This window comes from Heptranchias perlo, chromosome 12 (genome assembly GCF_035084215.1).
Source record: "Heptranchias perlo isolate sHepPer1 chromosome 12, sHepPer1.hap1, whole genome shotgun sequence".
NCBI classification, from domain to species: domain Eukaryota; kingdom Metazoa; phylum Chordata; class Chondrichthyes; order Hexanchiformes; family Hexanchidae; genus Heptranchias; species Heptranchias perlo.
The window spans coordinates 45,482,456-45,487,778 of record NC_090336.1 but is presented as its reverse complement, the minus strand read 5'-3'; the positions used below and the strand labels follow the sequence as shown (position 1 = coordinate 45,487,778).

The window sequence follows — 5,323 nt, the reverse complement described above, 5'->3', positions numbered from 1 at the left end:
TGGCTTCCCTCTCCCTCGGTGAGTTGGGGGCTCCCTCTCAACGGTGAGTTGGGGGCTCCCTCTCCAACGGTGAGTTGGGGGCTCCCTCCCCCTCCCTCTCCAACGGTGAGTTGGGGGCTCCCTCCCCCTCCCTCCTCCAACGGTGAGTTGGGGGCTCCCTCCCCCTCCCTCTCCAACGGTGAGTTGGGGGCTCCCTCCCCCTCCCTCTCCAACGGTGAGTTGGGGGCTCCTCTCCCCCTCCCTCTCCAACGGTGAGATTGGGGCTCCCTCCCCCTCCCTCTCCAACGGTGAGTTGGGGGCTCCCTCCCCCCTCCCTCTCCAACGGTGAGTTGGGGGCTCCCCTCCCCCTCCCTCTCCAACGGTGGAGTTGGGGGCTCCCCTCCCCCTCGGTGAGTTGGGGGGGCTCCCCTCCCCCACGGTGAGTTGGGGGGCTCCCTCCCCCTCGGTGAGTTGGGGGCTCCCTCCCCCACGGTGAGTTGGGGGCTCCCTCCCCCCACGGTGAGTTGGGGGCTCCCTCCCCCACGGTGAGTTTGGGGGCTCCCTCCCCCACGGTGAGTTGGGGGCTCCCTCCCCCCACGGTGAGTTGGGGGGCTCCCTCCCCCACGGTGAGTTGGGGGCTCCCTCCCCCCTCTCGGTGAGTTGGGGGCTCCCTCTCCCCTCGGGTGAGTTGGGGGCTCCCTCTCCCCTCCCTCTCCAACGGTGAGTTGGGGGCTCTCCTCCCCGCTCCCTCTCCAACGGTGAGTTGGGGGCTCCCTCCCCCTCGCCTCTCCAACGGTGAGTTGGGGGCTCCCTCCCCCCTCCCTCTCCAACGGTGAGTTGGGGGCTCCTCCTCCCCCTCGGTGAGTTGGGGGCTCCCTCCCCCACGGTGAGTTGGGGGGCTCCCTCCCCCTCGGTGAGTTGGGGGGCTCCCTCCCCCCACGGTGAGTTGGGGGCTCCCTCCCCCCCACGGTGAGTTGGGGGCTCCCTCCCCCACGGTGAGTTGGGGGCTCCCCTCCCCCACGGTGAGTTGGGGCTCTCCCTCCCCCACGGTGAGTTGGGGGCTCCCTCCCCCACGGTGAGTTGGGGGCTCCCTCCCCCACGGTGAGTTGGGGGCTCCCTCCCCCTCGGTGAGTTGGGGGCTCCCTCTCCCTCGGTGAGTTGGGGGGCTCCCTCTCCCTCCCTCTCCAACGGTGAGTTGGGGGCTCCCTCCCCCTCCCTCTCCAACGGTGAGTTGGGGGCTCCCTCCCCCTCCCTCTCCAACGGTGAGTTGGGGGCTCCCTCCCCCTCCCCTCTCCAACGGTGAGTTGGGGGCTCCCTCCCCCTCCCTCTCCAACGGTGAGTTGGGGGTCTCCCTCCCCCTCGGTTGAGTTGGGGGGCTCCTCCCCCACGGTGAGTTGGGGGCTCCCTCCCCCTCGGTGAGTTGGGGGCTCCCCTCCCCCTCGGTGAGTTGGGGGCTCCCTCCCCCACGGTGAGTTGGGGGCTCCCTCCCCCACGGTGAGTTGGGGGCTCCCCTCCCCCACGGTGAGTTGGGGGCTCCCTCCCCCCACGGTGAGTTGGGGGCTCTCCCTCCCCCACGGTGAGTTGGGGGCTCCCTCCCCCTCGGTGAGTTGGGGGCTCCCCTCTCCCTCCCCCCTCCCCTCTCCCTCGGTGAGTTGGGGCCTCCCTCCCCCCTCCCCCTCCCCACTCCCTCGGTGAGTTGGGGGCTCCCTTCCCTCTCCCTCGGTGAGTTGGGGGCTCCCTCCCCCACGGTGAGTTGGGGGCCTCCCTCCCCCACGTTGAGTTGGGGGCTCCCTCCCCCTCGGTGAGTTGGGGGCTCCCTCCCCCTCGGTGAGTTGGGGGCTCCCTCTCCCTCCCCCTCCCCTCTCCCTCGGTGAGTTGGGGCCCTCCCTCCCCCTCCCCCTCTCCCTCGGTGAGTTGGGGCCTCTCCCTCCCCCTCTCCCCTCCCCCTCCCCACTCCCTCGGTGAGTTGGGGGGCTCCCTCCCTCTCCCTCCCTCGGTGAGTTGGGGCTCCCTCTCCTCGGTGAGTTGGGGGCTCCCTCTCCAACGGTGAGTTGGGGGGCTCCCTCCCCCTCCCTCTCCAACGGTGAGTTGGGGGCTCCCCTCCCCCTCCCTCTCCAACGGTGAGTTGGGGGCTCCCTCCCCCTCCCTCTCCAACGGTGAGTTGGGGGCTCCCTCCCCCTCCCTCTCCAACGGTGAGTTGGGGGCTCCCTCCCCCCTCCCTCTCCAACGGTGAGTTGGTGGGCTCCCTCCCCCTCCCTCTCCAACGGTGAGTTGGGGGCTCCCCTCCCCCTCCCTCTCCAACGGTGAGTTGGGAGGCTCCTCCCTCCCCCTCCCTCTCCAACGGTGAGTTGGGGGGCTCCCTCCCCCTCCCTCTCCAACGGTGAGTTGGGGGCTCCCTCCCCCTCGGTGAGTTGGGGGCTCCCTCCCCCACGGTGAGTTGGGGGCTTCCCTCCCCCTCGGTGAGTTGGGGGCTCCCTCCCCCAACGGTGAGTTGGGGGCTCCCTCCCCCACGGTGAGTTGGGGGCTCCCTCCCCCACGGTGAGTTGGGGGCTCCCTCCCCCCACGGTGAGTTTGGGGGCTCCCTCCCCCACGGTGAGTTGGGGGCTCCCTCCCCCACGGTGAGTTGGGGGCTCCCTCCCCCTCGGTGAGTTGGGGGGCTCCCTCTCCCTCGGTGAGTTGGGGGCTCCCTCTCCCTCCCTCTCCAACGGTGAGTTGGGGGCGCTCCCTCCCCCTCCCTCTCCAACGGTGAGTTGGGGGCTCCCTCCCCCTCCCTCTCCAACGGTGAGTTGGGGGCTCCCTCCCCCCTCCCTCTCCAACGGTGAGTTGGGGGCTCCCTCCCCCTCGGTGGAGTTGGGGGCTCCTCTCCCCCACGGTGAGTTGGGGGCTCCCTCCCCCTCGGTGAGTTAGGGGCTCCCTCCCCCTCGGTGAGTTGGGGGCTCCCTCCCCCACGGTGAGTTGGGGGCTCCCTCCCCCACGGTGAGTTGGGGGCTCCCTCCCCCACGGTGAGTTGGGGGCTCCCTCCCCCACGGTGAGTTGGGGGCTCCCTCCCCCTCGGTGAGTTGGGGGGCTCCCCTCTCCCCTCCCCCTCCCCTCTCCCTCGGTGAGTTGGGGCCTCCCCTCCCCCTCCCCCTCCCCACTCCCTCGGTGAGTTGGGGGCTCCCTCCCTCTCCCTCTCCCTCGGTGAGTTGGGGGCTCCCTCCCCCACGGTGAGTTGGGGGCTCCCTCCCCCGACGGTGAGTTGGGGGGGCTCCCTCCCCCTCGGTGAGTTGGGGGCTCCCTCCCCCCTCGGTGAGTTGGGGGCTCCCTCCCCCCTCCCCCTCCCCCTCTCCCTCGGTGAGTTGGGGCCTCCCTCCCCCTCCCCCTCTCCCCTCTCCCCACTCCCTCGGTGAGTTGGGGGCTCCCTCCCTCTCCCTCTCCCTCGGTGAGTTGGGGGCTCCCTCCCCCACGGTGAGTTGGGGGCTCCCTCCCCCTCGGTGAGTTGGGGGCTCCCTCCCCCCTCGGTGAGTTGGGGGGCTCCCTCTCCCTCGTGAGAGTTGGGGGCTCCCTCCCTCCCCCTCCCTCACCCTCCCCTCCCCCCCCCCCTCCCCCTCCCCCTCCCCCCCCTCCCCCTCCCCCACTCCCTCGGTGAGTTGGGGCCTCCCTCCCCTCCCCCCCCTCCCCCCCCCCCCTCCCCCCCCTCCTCCCCCCTCCCCCTCCCCCTCCCCCTCCTCCCCCCTCCCCCCCTCCCCCCCTCCCCCTCCCCCTCTGTTGCTATGGGGAGTTTCTCCCCCTGTTCCCCACCAACCTCAGACTCTGACTTCCGCTGTGTCACACCCTCACTGACCGGGCCGGGCCTCCAGCACCAGGGAGCGCCGGACAATCGTTCCGACCCGTCACTCCCTCCCTCCGATCCGGGCCTGTGGCTCGGACCAATCGTTGAACCTTTCACACTGGGCGGGGGGGGGGGGGGGGGCACGAGGCGACCGTTATTTAAACTCGGCTCACAGTCACTTGGGCCCAGTGACGGTGCAGTCAATCCTCCTCTCGGACAGGTGGCTCATCACTGAACCGTGAGGAGAGGGGAAAGTGTCTGAAAATCAACGGCGGGGACTCCACTCCACCCCGGCCCGGGGGGAGAGGAGAGGAGAGACCGGAGACTCCACCCCCGGCCCGGGGGGGAGAGGAGAGACCGGAGACTCCACCCCCGGCCCGGGGGGAGAGGAGAGACCGGAGACTCCACCCCGGCCCGGGGGGAGAGGAGAGACCGGAGACTCCACCCCGGCCCGGGGGGGAGAGGAGAGACCGGAGACTCCACCCCGGCCCGGGGGGAGAGGAGAGGAGAGACCGGAGACTCCACCCCGGCCCGGGGGGAGAGGAGAGACCGGAGACTCCACCCCGGCCCGGGGGAGAGGAGAGACCGGAGACTCAGCCGACCCCGGCCCGGGGGGGAGAGGGAGAGGAGAGACCGGAGACTCCACCCCGGCCCGGGGGGAGAGGAGAGGAGAGACCGGAGACTCCACCCCGGCCCGGGGGGAGAGGAGAGGAGAGACCGGAGGACTCCACCCCGGCCCGGGGGGAGAGGAGAGACCGGAGACTCCACCCCGGCCCGGGGGGAGAGGAGAGGAGAGACCGGAGACTCCACCCCGGCCCGGGGGAGAGGAGAGACCGAGGGAGAGAGACGGAGCGCGGCTGCTCGCGGTTTCAGACATGGTCGCAGCCGGTGCCCGCGGGGAAGGTGAATCTGGTCAGATCCAGAGAAGTGTTTTGGAGAGACTGTGCGAACCCTGACTGGTGTCTCCTCATGGTGGACAGGGTGAATCGGGGATGGAGGAGGCCTCTTCCCTGTTTTAAAAACATGCACATGAATTTTAACCAGGAGTAAATCTTTTGAAACGTGTCCCCTCCAAGCTTTAATATTTCATCAGTTGAGCTGAGAGGACGGTGCTAACACATTCCTGGGATAGTGGGGCCCATACTCAACAGTTCACACTCAGTGAAAGAGCTTGACAGACTGGGCAAAACACATCAAGTCTAAGCCCAGAGTTTTGGCTATTCCACGGCCATCAAGTTTGAAAAAAACATAAAGGAAGGCAGTTAAATAGATAGATTTAATCATATTGTGAAATGTGTAACATTTCAAATGTTTACTTTCGGTCCCCAATTTGGAACAGCAGAAATTTCAGTTACTGAGAAAAATGGTGGGTGGAAAAAAATTACAGAAAGCGTTTTGTGGCACCTGGTGATCAGATTGTGCATGTACAAGGTGATGATGGAAAATAGTTGACACAGAAGTGTGACAGCATGTATGGTTGTGTAGACAGGAAATATGCACAGGTGGAACATTTTTAATAAGATAACTATACGA

General features: G+C 68.0%; 1 protein-coding gene across 1 annotated transcript in view; it reads right to left on the bottom strand.

Annotated features, from left to right (window-relative positions):
- Positions 1-3,889, bottom strand: part of alkbh3 (alkB homolog 3, alpha-ketoglutarate dependent dioxygenase) — a 54,063-nt gene extending 50,174 nt beyond the window's left edge. The window contains exon 1 of the mRNA XM_067994051.1: positions 3,764-3,889. The gene's annotated coding sequence lies outside the window, so the exon portion shown is untranslated. The remainder of the gene's footprint in view (positions 1-3,763) is intronic.
- Between the last annotated feature and the right edge of the window lie 1,434 nt (positions 3,890-5,323).